Genomic DNA, 15,072 nt, shown 5'->3' on the forward strand with positions numbered 1-15,072 from the left:
TTTAAAATAATTTCGCAGAGTTCGAAAGAAAAGATACTAGTACTCGTAAAATAAAAGATACTAGTGGTTGTAGTTTTACTGTCGAATTTAATATATTATATGAAATAAGTGCATATAATAGATATTTTTTCGGGCACGGCGAATCGACCTCACTGCACCTGAAGGTAAGTGGAGTTGCGTCTAATAGAATATCGACTGACGAGACATAATTAACCCTTGATAGTCGACACAATAGGGGACCGGCCTACGTTTGATTTTTTACATTATTCTATATGTAATGGTTAATAATACGAAAAAGAAGCACTCCTGCGAAAACTGCATAAAAATTGGTTAAAAAATGAGCGAGTAATTCATATTTCAAATATTGTAACATGCAGAGGTGGGCGCCTTGTGGGGATATCGCTTCATCTCTTTCTTTTGCACGCGTCGTAATTCCCGATGACGTCACATGTGGGTATTTCGTCTCTTTTCTGTTTCTTGTTAATTAACCCTTCCACCGAAATTCAAAGACTTATAACTTGTTGATATTTTACCGGATTTTAATAATTCCTTGCGTGTTATAATTTATATGATGTAAATATTTGATAATAGTAAAGAACAAAAATGAGTCCGGTACCCTATTATGCTGGCCTGTTAGAACAGTATATACACAGACTGATCCCAGAACGCGACATACTTAAGTGCGCCTTTATGGCGGGTTTATTACCTTGTATGATGATCGCTATACGGGCAGATATAAAATATATTCTACCACCAGTCAAATTTTCCTGCATTCTTCAATGTGAAAGCATGCCAAATTATACTCTTTACAGTACGCAAATGTGGTTAAAAAGTTATACTTTTCCTATTTACGCATTTAATATATAGACGACTAGCTTTTGCTCGCGTATTCGCGCGCTTGAAGGAGTTTTATGGGATATTTTTTTTCCGACTTACTTGATATGTATCGTTATTATAACCAAATTAAACAAAATCATTATAAATTATGTCTATGTGTTATTCTGGTGTATAATCAATATTTCTGTAAAGTTTCATCTAAATCCGTTCAGTAGGTTTTCGTGAAAGTGGAACAAACATACATACATACATCTATCCTCAAAAACTTTCACATTTATAATATTAGTAAGACTTGTTTATCTAGCATTCAAATCGTTTATAAAATATCCTAAGTAATCTTAGAACTTCACCAACCACGCGCCATACTTTTTTAATAAATTATTAAACACAAAATGAATTTCAAATCTGAAATCCAGAAGAAAGTTCCAAATACAAATTCTTCATTTTATACCTTATTTAAATCCACCAATACAAATATTTTCAAACGAAAAATACTTTTGAAACTCAAAGCTTTAAATCCTTCAATTTGCCTGCTAAATGAACCAACTCAATGGATTAGCAACAAGATTAATTAAGGTACCTTTGATTATAGCGTGACTTTTAATTAATCAACACTGTTTAGTCGTTGCAATATCTAGGTCTTGCTTACGTCGCTCAATATAGTGCTCGAAATTCAGAGTAATGTGTAATTGGAATTGTATTTATCATACAGACTTTATAAGGTTTCGTATCTCAAAAGAACGGGCCCCATGATCCGTGATCCTCAAGAATAATGGAGCAGAATGGTCTCTGAATGGTACCTAAGGGACGGCAAGTGCAATAGAGATCGTCAACACACGACATGGGAAGACGATCTAAAACTCATGCCTGGACAACATTGGAGAAGGGCAGCGTATGATAAAACCCAGTGGAAAACCTTAGAGGAGGCCTATGCTAAAAGGCACGCTGAGCTGCGGGACATTTTATAGGAACTATATTTCTTTATTTCTTACAAATAATTCAGAATAAATGGCTTATTATTATTTCTTATTTTTTGCTTTGCGCACACAGCTCTTTTAACTGGAGAAAATACTACACACGGGCCTCGACTAAGTGTGCAGTATTGTATTGTTTTAGATGCTTAGCTATAATTAATGTTTAGTCTGTCTGTCCGTTAACGTCGGTTGATAAGAATTTGCGGACTATCCTACAGGTGTTTAGCATGGAGGCTTTTTGTAAGCTGAGGAAAGTTTTTGGTGGTAAGTCTAACATTTCTATGGCTTTATGTAGATGTTTAGGTATAATTCCAGTAGTAGACAGTACAATGGGCACTATTAAAACTTTTTGTAGTTTCCACATCCAGGCTATTTCGCCTTTGAGGTTCTTATTACTATTATTATTTATCTCAATAGGAATCCTTATAGTATCCCTTTATTGTCCGTCACTCCGCCGATTTGTTTGTCAGAGACCTTTTTCTGAGGAACGTGCAGAGGTATCAAGTTGAAATTTATATCAAATACTCGGGTCTTCCGTTTCTTTTAGCTATGAAAATGTCAAATGTGTGAGTCAACGCGATCAAAATAATAATCGCACTCTTAATAAAATAATGACCTACTTCATAATTGTTAATTTATGGCAGTCGTCGGAAAACTATGTTTTGTTTGCTACCTTTTTTTTGAAGTTGCTATGAAATTGAGCTTATTAAAGATAGGTAAATAATGAAACGTATAGCATGAAAAAAAATGGGAAAATACTAAAAGGTCGCAAACAGAAATTGTTTGTTTGACGATTCCCACAAATTGGCAATTTTGGAATGGGTCATTATTTTATTAAGAGTGCGATTATGTGATTGTTTATGTCGAACACATGGGTGCCTACAAAATTAGTTTTATCGAGGTTTATCTCCATTTACGCACTATACTACATAATATCCTTACGTGTTTTTTTTTTTCAAATTCAAATCGCGCGAGGTTTTTAATTTTTTTTTTCATAAAAATATCTCTAGTTTCCTTTTTCAAATCTGCACTAAAATGGCACTGTTATAACCTATTTATTCACTTGAACAACTAATAATTTTACTTATTTGACTAATATTTTTATTCATATCCAGATTTACACTGCGACTCGAGTTCTTATATAATAAGCACCACTCCACAACCATAAGCTGTCAATATTGACCATACTAAAGCAGTTGTATGGATTGCAGTTCAATTCAGTTGAACACAGTTAGGAACGACAAATCTAGTACGTAGTAATATATATCGATGTTCCTAACAAACATTTCCTTTACTAAATACACATTCTAACCCAACCAATGCACATAACATTTTGCATACACTGTCTAGGTAGAAACGACCCGCGGCTGAGAATTTAATTGTCCAACTTTCGAGCTTTATGCAGTTCCGCGTTTAATGGCAGCCGACGGGTTAACTCCGCTGTAATGAGAGCAAAGAGCTGGGATAGGGTTAAAAAAAATATTGCTGTATTAAGCTATTCTTTTTGAATGTATCGTGTCGGTTTGAGGTGAGAGGTTTTTAGGAATTTTCCCGAAGTCTCTTTTGTAGAATAGGTTAGCTACGCCATTACCGTTTCTTGGTGTAAATGTCCCATTGTATCGACTTTCATTAGTTGCCTCGGAGGTTTAGTTGTAAAGCATACGCGGAACGAGTATGACTACCACGATGAGGTCCTGGGTGTGAAACACGCACGGGAAAAAAAGATTGACTGGGTTCTCCCATCTTGAAATTTACTCAGCCGTGGGTCGGAGGGAGTTGGTCGTGTAGTACTCCCGTGGCTCGGAAAACAGGTAGAGCCGTTGGTGCTGCGCCTGATCTCTCTCCGCTCATGTCGGATTGCCGGATGGGACTATGAGAGTGAAGGAATGGAGAATGCACTTGTGTGTTGCACACTATAATATCTCCTGCGTACCTGGTTGATTACGTTGAGATTTGCTGCCGTAATCAAATTTCGGTGAGGAGGAATTTTTAACTTTCCCTAATATAAAGAAGCCTATGAATCCAGCTGTTTATATTTCTTTTAAATTTCATCCAAATCTGTACATCCGTTACTGTGTTTACCTTTAATAACAAATATTATAAAACCGTCACGAGCTCTCACGTTTAAAATATCGATAAGAGTAAGATAGCCATGTTATCACAGATAGCAGGAGGTCGCTGGATGCGGGCCGCTTCCAATAGGGCGATCTGTAAATCTTTGGAGGCCCATGTTCAGCAGTGGACATCTTGCGGCTGATGAAGAGGAAGATAGCCATGTGTTCACGGACAAAAAAGGGTTGTTATCGGAAAAACTAATATAACTAGTTTTTACTCGCGACTCCGTCCGCGTGAAAAAGTTTTTCTGAGATGAAAGTACTGCTTTATATTTTCCTGGGATGAAAATGCTATGGTGTATGTGTGCTTGGAGGAGAAATAAAACCAACGAGTCTTGACTGACAACTGTGTTTATTATTTTAACGAACTTACATTTATACCTTATTAATAACGTGTGCCTTTTATACATATAATTCTCCACAAGTAGTTTATATCACTCAGGAGTAATAGCTTCCTATTAGTGAAAAATAATCAAAATCGCTTCAGTAGTTCCTGAGATTAGCATGTTCAAATAAACAGCTTTATTTATTATTAGATCTAGATTATAATTAAGTAACAGAAACAGTGTATTAACAAACTAATGCTTGCATTATAAATGTACATTAACAATGGAAACTTGCAATTTTATGAGCGTATTACTTTAATGGTTCTTTGTAATTGTACACATAGTAAATTGTAACTTTCGCCCACTGGATTTATTCAATCTTAGAAAGGGCCGCATTCAGTTAAAGCTCGCGGGAGATATGATCTCTTATACGAAAAAAAATTGAATTAATTCATAATTGAATTTTTTTAATACTACTCATGACAGGACGTGGAAATATGTATTATTATTAAAAAAGGAAGGATTTTCAATTATTTTACATCATCCATCTATATATCAGCTGATATTTTCTGTCCACAAGAGGACATAGACCTCTCCTCCATTCAGCTACAGTTGACGGAAGTTATTAATTTTATTAATTTATCAATGATTTTGAGCTTCCAAATTTAACATTGCAAATATTTTTTCTTGCCTAAAATAGCTATAAATATAATTAAAAACAATAATTCCCACTATGTTATTATTTAAAGCATGCACGCCTACAGCAATCAAATTTTTACCGAACAACTATTTGACCCCCAACAAATCGCTAAATCCACGTGACCTGCATAAAGTGGTTTAATTTTGTTTGCCCGAGTTCAGAGTAAAGTATAGCATATTGCGTGAGAATTAATGTGACAATGTGATTTTCTTAACTGTTTTATTACTTTGTAAGCCTTTAATGGCCCTCACAGGTTGTTAATGTCTACGTGTTGTGGAGATCTTGTTATTTTGGATGGTTTTGGGAAAAGGTGGTTAAGAGAATGATTATAACGATTCTAACTTTGAAATATATTTCCTTTAATGAAACTTGAATATATCGGATTAGAAGAATAGTCAAATACATTATTATTTTCCATATTATATATTTAGAGTTTTTAACATTTATTTATTTGACAATTTTATTAACTCAAAACTAAAATAGTATTAAGTACTTATAACAAAAACTTAACTTATTTACTAAAAGACAACAATTTTAATCAAATTAGTTAACAAATAAACAAAAGAGTAAGAACATAAAAATATAGCTAGCGATATTCAACGATTGTGAACGTCCGTCCGATCCTAAGCAAAATGCAAGCAAAAGTGTATCTCCAACGCAGTGGTCCGCTGGCCAGCCGGTCGAGTTTCGCGCCCTTTTTCTTTTACTTTTTTTTCGCACGACTGATCACGTCACCTTGTTCAGTACACTGTGTAAATAAATGTTTAATTCTTTCTACTAATATTATAAAAAAAATTGAGAAGATATTTAGATTTTTGTTAAAATTAAATTCCAGACCACTGAACAAAAGTGGATCTAAATGGGCACACATATATCTCGTCTCTATCCGCCATTTTCAATAAACGATCCTAATCATTTTTACGATCTATCTCAAAAATGAACTAAACAGAACAAAGTTTTTTTGACACGCTTATAAATAAGTAACTCTGATTGATTCATTCTCGGAATCGGATTAAAGATTGAGATTGGGATCATTTACTCATTTATAGAAAACAGATGTAAAAGGTCATTGTGTGAGCAATAACTAATTTCGTACAACAGATATACGGTTATTTTACATTACGATAACAAATGAAATATACTTTCTTTACCGCTGCTAATATTGTATTAAAAACTCACTCATTAATAATGAATATTTTCACCAAAAATCTCCTATGACTTTTTTTTATCACTTTGTAGTTTAGCGCGAATATGACGTCTGCGTGAGTGTATTTCTTTTTGAGTGTGATGTTGCCGCAGCGACAAATTCTTTAGAATATTGGTATTACGGTGTGTAAATTTAAAATAACTTTATTTATATTTATTTTTATCGAAATATACTCTTTTTCATTATAAATCTACGGTTCGAGTATCTCATTGAAAAGTGGTATTTTAAAGATTTTTTTTTATATTAATGTCAAAACGACTCTGTAGAAATAAAGAATTATAATCCTGCAAATGATATGAGAATATTTGGTGAAATACAAACTTCTTTCACTAAATGTAAATTCATCGTGAGTTTTATGTATTTGTGAGCTCTAAATATGGCTGCGACAGAGTTATAGCGGCACCGCGGTTTCGCTGACAACATGGTTAATCCCCGGTTTTACGATCTGCAGTATATATTATGTTTTTTTTCCTAACGCTTGTATCTACTTTGTATTTTAAATATATTTTATTTTATACGTTTTTTGTGATATACGCTTAATTAACATGTGTATGAAAATGTTTTTTTGCAATTTCTGATCTTAAAAGTATTCAAACCTACAATGGTTCCAGAGAGTCTTTTGATCCCGATAAGCAACAGCATCGATTGGCGTCATTATTTTTTTTTTTTGTATAATTTGTCAATTTTTTGCTATACACATTTTTCAAAATCTGAATAGACCTTAATATCTGTTTTTCCCTGCTATTGAAAAACATGTGTAATTTTTTTTTTATTGCCTAAGTATGGTAACGAACGAACAGTTCGCCTGATGGTAAGCAGCATCCGTCGCACATGAACTAAAGCAATACTAGAGTCAAAGTCAAGACGATGCCTACCTGGAGGTGAGATCTCTTTTTAAGCTCCTTTTAAAGTTGGATAGAAGGAAAGGATAGGATATATTTTATATCCGCCAGAGAGCGACTACTGTACACCGTTAAAACCCCCCATAGTGGCTCACGTAAGTGTCGCGTTTCGGGATCAGCATGTATATCCGGTTCCAACAAGCCGGCATAATTGTGTCGACGGTCGAAGAATCATTTCTCATCAGTCGACATTCAATTGGATCTCACTCCACTTACCATCAGGTGCAGTAGAGTCCGTTAGTACTTCCTATTGGACCCTACTCATATCATGAGGTACAGCGGGGCCCTTAACAGTATACAAAAATCTATATTCTTGACCCTACTACACATATCACCAGATTCAGCGGGGCCCTTAACTGTGGGGGTATACAAAAATCTTCTTGCAATTGTGCCTACGTTCACGCACAGCAAAAGACCCTCAAAAATTCACAAAGAAATTTAATTCCACAGAAAAGCAGTAAAAGCAAGTAATGGGTGTTAAAAGTTACCCTCTTTAGCGTAATTACAGGTCGAATGTAACTAAAAATCCTTGTTTTACGTATTTTGTGATTAATTTTCATTCGTGTAAAGTGGTGTTGCGTTAGAGCCATGCCGTAAACCACCTTTTTGTTCGCATTTTCTTCGGCTTTTATTGCGTTAAATAAAACGTAAGAAAAGAACGGCACGTTATAAACGCATTAACGTAATGCGATCTTAGACATATGGTGTAAGATGTTTTGGGTATTTTGTGGTGTTCAATATTGTCGTGAGCTTTTTTTTTTATTGCTTTGAATGACGAGACGAGCTTGCCGTTCGTCTGATGGTAAGCGATACGACCATAAACAGTACAAACACCATCCAACATCTTGAATTACAAAGTATTGTTTGGTATTCCGCTGCGCTCACCATCCTGAGACATGGGATGTTTTTTTTTTGCTTTGAATGACGAGACGAGCTTGCTGTTCGCCTGATGGTAAGCGATACGACCTCATATAAACAGTAAAACACCATCCAATGCCTGGAATTACAAATTATAGTTTGGTATTCCACTGCGCTCGCCATCTTGAGACATGAGATGTTAAGAAACATAAAAATATTCTAATGTTTTCTTATGTTTATGCTAATGTTAGACATCGAGATTAAACTAGTTTAATTTTTATAGCGGTTTTTCATATTTCAAATTTAGGTAACCTATATCTCTTTCCGCCTTGTGACCATTGGCTGAAAAGTCTTTGAAACTTCGGAAGAGAATGAAAATACAAAAACTGCAATGAAATCTGAAAAACTGTTTAATTAATAAAATTTAAGAAAAAATTTCCAATATCTGTAAAAATATAGGAGCTTGTAATAGTGAGCTATTGATTTGCCCATTACAAACGCTTTGTAACATATATAACTAAATCTTAGTAACGCGTCACATAGAATTATTTAGCGGTGTGGCTTGATTTATGTTACTAAATCTATGTTTTTTCTTTTCAGGAAATTGTCACAACTCGAAGGCTTTAAGGTAAATAATATTAAAATTTAAAAGTCTATTTTAAAATATTTATATGTTATAAGTATTATTCATTTTGTTCCCACATTTTGTATACAAATCAAAATGGTTATTATATAAAAACAGTTCATAATAAATTAACAAGTGATTTTGAAACAAATTATTGTATTTTTTTAAACTGCCATTATATATTATTTTGTTAAAAGAAAGATTACTTAAAATTGTTTTTGCACTGATTGTAAATAATATAAAAGTACATAATTTTATGGACTCAGTAATTTATTTTCTTCTTTACGTGAGTAAATATTGAATATCAATTTGATTGTATAAACTATCCAATATTCTGTATGAAATTCCAAAAAACACCAGCATTTTTGTTTCTGCGTATAGCGAATTCATCTAATATAAACTATTTTTCTATTATGAGATCACGTTCCGAATAAAACTTATTTATTCTATTTCTGGTTTACGTTTAATTTGATATACCTTCCGGGAAGGCTTTATGGCGGCCCACGAGTAAACCCGCGTGAATTAGATATGTTCATTGTGCATTCTATATGAAAAACGTTTTTTCCGTTTCCGATGTTGCGAATATTTAATGGGTTTGGCTAGGTTTGTTTTATTTCTTAATTTTTTATTTGTATAACTTTTTTATGGTTCAATTTGTAAGATCAGGTAGATTTTTGGTACTTTTTAGAGATGCTTGATAGGATTTTTAGCGCAACATTTTAGTGGACTGTTTAGTACAGATTTTATAGGAATAATAATAATGGCCTAATCCGTCTCAGTTGTGCAAGAGGCCCTAGCCCAGCAGTGAGACTGTATTTTTTTACGGACGTGGCAAATTGACCCATGCATCTGATGGTAAGTGGAGTGGGGTCCAATAGAATGTCGACTGACGAGAGATGATTATCCCTGGGCAGTCGACATAATTATACTGGCTTGTTAGAACCGGATATAAACAGGCCGATCTCGGAACGCGATACACTTATGTGAGCCACTAAGGTTTTAACACCTATTGTATGGTGGTCGCTATCCGGGTAGTTATAAAATGTATCCTACCACCAACAACAGGAAAGTATAAAACAGTATAGTGCGGAGACATTTGTAGTGTATCCAGTATGGATTTTAAATAAAAACCATATTATTACCTATAACGTATCCTTTATGCATTTTCAATAAAGACTATTTAACGAAATATTTTCAGCAATTTAGACCTTATTTATTACGTTATTGACAGACATTAACCCTAAGGCTCAAAATGATATTCCAATGAACGTGCACGGAATAAAATTTTTTATATATTTTTTTTCATAAAAGAACTAAACATCACCAACCTTTTACGTAATGAAATAAATAATGAAACGCTCCGACTTATATAGTATTGAAGCCTCAAAGGGATTTCTCGTAGTTTTATCATCCAATATCATTCAGGTTTTATAAGATCTGCGTGTTCACTATGAAGTCAGGTATGTGCGAATCGTAAATTTTATTGGGGTCTTTTGAAAGTGGGTCACGTGACTTGTAAGGTTAAACATCTGTGTTGGCGACGTACCTTGAAACAGAGGATATATCGCATTAGAACCAAAGTGGCCTAACTTAAAATTTATTTATTTTTTGATTTTGTTAAAAACCCTTTCAAAGCATGCACTATAATCATATGATGTGAAAAAGACAAAATTATACAATAAGAACAGAGATTGTCACTTTCGACGGCCACCAAGTTCACTGCCTTCTATATTGTTTTAATTTTTTTTTATTCGTTTACCACAAGTAATGCTGCCATCACCTAAATTGTCGAAGCTGGATAAACACGGCAAAAATCCCGTTCATTTGGCCGAGATACGGGTTTTTCCCCGGATTGCTCTGAAAACATCTTTTTGTAACTAAAATAAGAACATCATTATAATTTTTTAATTTTTATTCATTTATACAGCTTGTACTTTTTAAAAACCCTGCCGGACGGCTTCCGGACGCCCTTCAAACCAGGACAAATCCGGGGTATTCCGGCCGGATGGCAGCCGTACCCACAATTCGTCTTTTTGAGTTGGATCACTTTAGTTCTAAGGGCGCGATTTGGTTTTTCACAAGGATTTTTATACGGCAAGCAATGTTACCAACTGCAGCTGATGGTAAGCGTAGTGGGTCCATATATAATTTCGAGTGACGATGATTACTGCTCGCCAGTCCTCACAATTATGCCAGCTTGTTTGAAACGGAGTATGCATAGGCTGATTCCGGAACGCCGCATTCACGTGGACCACTATGACGGATTTCACACCTCGTATACTATGTGCGGTAAAGCGGCGATAGACTAATTGGGTGTGGAACGGACTGCCAAGACGAATGTCCGCAGGTTCAAATCCCAAGGGCACACACCTCTGACTTTTTTAAAATCATGTGTGTATTCTTTGTGAATTTATCGTTCGCTTTAACGGTGAAGGAAAACATCGTGAGGAAACCTGCACATCTGAGAAGTTCTCTATAGGAATTTCAAAGGTGTGTGAAGTCTACCAATCCGCACTAGGCCAGCGTGGTGGACTAAGGCCTAATCCCTCTCAGTAGTAGAGGAGGCCCGTGCTCAGCAGTGGGCAAGTATATAATATAGGGCTGATATTATTATTATTATTATTCATACGATTTGCGGTATGTAGCTGGATATGAATAGTCTACCACCAGTAATGCATGCGAGTGTTCGGTTAGGTAGCGTTAACATTCGTTCCCTGGACACGATTATAGCGCCAACCGCAAATTAATTCGTTTGTAATATAGAATTCGTTTTATTTACTATTAAAGAACATATAAAAATACTTATAATATAACTTTTATCGTGGCAGCCCAAGATATAAGCGTAGCTCAGTTTGGGTGCCACTAGCAAATATTGTAAGTAAATAATAATACTGTAAATGAATAAATATTTACTTTTTTTCCGCTACATGACCAGTAAGACATTAATTCTTGCCAAAGTTGATTATTCACTTTTCCATGTGCTATACGACATTGCTTCTTGCCAAATTGCATGATTATAGGTCTACAGGTCCTATAGGTTTTGATACCCTTGTGTAACCACAAAATATGTGACGTAAATGGTTGTATTTTGTAGCCAGTGTACCTAATCGACATAATAAGACTTAACATCTTATGTCTCAGGATGGCGAGTGTGGAATACCAAACAATACTTTGTAATACAAGGTGTTGATGGTGTTTCTACTATTTATGGGCGATCGTATCGCTTACCATCAGGCGAACAGCAAGCTCGTCGCGTCATTCAAAGCTATAATAATAATACAAGTTTGATTTTTTTTTACGGCTGAATGAGAAATAACCTTTATAAAATCTTTCCACAATAAACATTTGGTTCCCTGTCCAGCTTTCTGTAACCAATGCTATGTATCTTGTCTTTTGCTTTCAAAACTAGAGGTTTGTGAAATATATTTACGTCAATAAATCAGGAAATACAGAACGACTGTCCGTTACTCTATCACTTTCCGAAGCCGCATTGATTAATGTTACAACTTTGCCACCTTACTCATATCTTGTGAAGTTTACATAACTTAGCACTGAATGTAGAATAGTTTGGCAAAAATATGTCGTTTGTGTGAGATCGTTAATTTCATTCCGCGTGTTTCATAATAGAAGAGCGGGATTTAATTATGTTTTTGAGGTTAAGTTAGTTTGTTTAAAATTTTATGAGCTACTCGGGAATCTAGTTGTAAAGGTAATGAAATTTCATTTTTAACGTTCCGTATCTTGAAGTATACCCTTATAGGATTCTGATTTGTTCTTCTAGCTATCTGTAGGTCTGTTAGTATGTTTGTCTGTCTGTAGGTCTGTTAGTATGTTTTCTGTTTTCTCAGGAACACGTAGAAGTATCAAGTTGAAATTTATATCAAATTAGCGGATCTACAGACAGCAGTGAAAAATCGTACTTGTTATTTTCTGTAGGTCTGTTTGTATGTTTATCTGTTTATTTATCTTCTTGTAAAGGCCTGTTTTCTCAGAAACGCGTAGAACTATCAAGATGAAATATCAAGTATTCAAGACTACGTTTTCTTTTAGCTGTAAAAGGTAAAACTTGTAGGTCAACACGATCAAAAGATATTATCATTTGTTTTGTAGTGGAGCGAAGCTAACAACCGAGTAAGATATTTGCAGTGGCTACCTTAGGTAATGCGACAGGACGATAATGATTTCTTGTACCTCTTGCAAACGTGAGGCCCTTTGTAGTTGCCTCTTTTGTCATCCCCTAAAGCTATGTGGTCATCATTGCACATAAACTTCTTCAATACACGAGTATTCATTCGTTACTGGCCTTTAGCATAGAAATTGGCGTTCTTGAAGGTCTCTAACTCGTAAACGTCAGGTAAATTAGGCGACAATCTTTGTAATGAATTAAAAGTTTCAAGATTTTTGGACATAGCTGGAATTTCCGGAGACCTTATGGATTGCTGTCTCCTTTTTCCCATTCTTGTCTAAACCACGGTAACACACTTACAACCCCACTGGTGGGCATCCTCATGGACGTCAGCAATCATTAATATCAGATCACCTACCATCGGCCAAAGACAAAAGATCGAATTAAGACACTTAATTTAAAGTAAACTGCAATAATTACCACATGGAAAGAAAACCTGAAATTAGTTAACAAGGCAAGAAACATGTAAACGTCAGCAAATAATTAAGGCACAACGCAAAGATCCAGCCCAGAGCCGAAAAAGAACATGGAAATTCGGCCGCCACAAATAAACTTTTAAGTGGAGCGTCATTATTGTTATGGCTTTGGACTTGTTTGTATATTCGGCTATGGTGTCCATAAATTGTGTTACTTCAGTAATTTGCCAACTTCATTACAATGGTTTGTTTTTCTGGATGTATTGAAGTTTTAGGAAATAATGAAGTTGAGTGAATTCAAATGTTGGTCGAGTTTACTGTTTTTTTTTTCTTTATTCGACACACAGCCATTACGGGATACATCCAATTCGAACTGGCGACTATTAACAACAACATAAAATATACAACTATTTACTATAACTATTTATACATATTACAAAACAAAGTCCCCTTTTCTTTCTATCTGTATGTTATCGATTTTCTCAAAATGTACTGATGTGATATCTATGAATTTTGGTATGGAGATAGATTAAGACTCTGGGAAGATTATATGCTACTTTTTCTCCGGGAAAATATATAGCAGACTTTTATCCCGGAAAACTCCTTCATGCGGTCGAAGCCATGAGCCCAGCAGTGGACTTGATATAACTGATAATGATTCGTTTTAAACTTCTTTTACTCTTAAATTATTATAATCTACAAAACTTTGTTGAAACATTTATTACTAATTGTCATTGCTTCAGAGTTTTTAGAACCTATGCGGTTATTTGAAGCTACTTTCGCATTTTAAGACAAACTGAATCACGTGCACGCATTAGATAATCCATTATGAGATGGAATTAGAGATAAGAAACTCTCGTTAACCGTTATCAACGAAATCGAAAGGCCAAGAATATGAAACGGTAGACCCTAAGGGTCGGTGATAGATCACCGCAATCGGAGGTCCAGCATGATTTATGCGGACCTGGTAGAAATTACACGCTCCGAACACTTCGAATTTATTGTTGACTTATTAACAGAAGTAGTTTGTATTGCACGAACCATTAGGCGTAACGGTGAGCGATTTTCGACCTTATGACTATCCTCGTGTTTGAATTGTCTTAATTGTTTGAGTACGCGTCATGAGAGTAATTCAGATCTTAGTCATTAGCGTGGTGGACGACGAGCTACGGTTTCTTGATTTTTTTCAAGAAATAGATTTGATTCGTCCTGACGTAAAATTTTACTCGAATCGTCTACGAGCGCAGTGGAATACCAAACAATACTTCGTAACTCAAGGTGTTGGATGATGTTTCTACTGTTTATGGGCGGTCGTATCGCTTACTATCAGGCGAAAGGCAAGCTCGTTTCGAAAAGAAAAAAAAATGTTGCAAGAGTAAAAAAAAACATGAATCAAAGTTGTCTACTAGCGACTATGGTGTATGCTTAAAAAATTGAAATTTCTAATAGATTAATTATAAAAATTATGGAAATATTACATTGTTCAATCCACTACACTTTTAAAGTCCAAATTAAATATACCGTCTCTTGCTTAATTCAATTAAATAAAAATGTAGATACACAATACAGTTTCAATGAAATCACATAATGTACTTTTACAATATCATTTTACTAAAAAAATATTCTCCGAATAAAATGGGGACGCACCCATAACAATGTATGAAACAGAGCGGTATATTCGTTTTTCGTCCAATCCGGGATTATCTAGAATCCGATTTCGTCCTTTTTTCTTACACTCAGTGACGTTTAAGCAGTTATTTGCCTATTATTCGAACTTGGCTGAAGGTTGGTGGAACTACGAAATAGGATTTAGAAGAACGCGCGTAACGACACTAAGAATTTATTTCCTTTATTTTTAATTGTTTTTAATTCTGTATCCTCGATGATTAATCGATTTCTACCTATCGCTGAATGGATCAATAACTTC

General features: G+C 34.8%; 1 protein-coding gene across 1 annotated transcript in view; it reads left to right on the forward strand.

Moving 5' to 3' along the window:
• The window catches only part of LOC115442681 (TWiK family of potassium channels protein 12), a 214,556-nt gene that overhangs the window by 74,453 nt on the left and 125,031 nt on the right, over positions 1-15,072 (forward strand). Inside the window, exon 2 of the mRNA XM_037436908.1 lies at positions 8,519-8,546. The gene's annotated coding sequence lies outside the window, so the exon portion shown is untranslated. The remainder of the gene's footprint in view (positions 1-8,518; positions 8,547-15,072) is intronic.

Source organism: Manduca sexta, chromosome 9 (genome assembly GCF_014839805.1).
Source record: "Manduca sexta isolate Smith_Timp_Sample1 chromosome 9, JHU_Msex_v1.0, whole genome shotgun sequence".
In the NCBI taxonomy this organism is placed as follows: Eukaryota; Metazoa; Arthropoda; class Insecta; order Lepidoptera; family Sphingidae; genus Manduca; species Manduca sexta.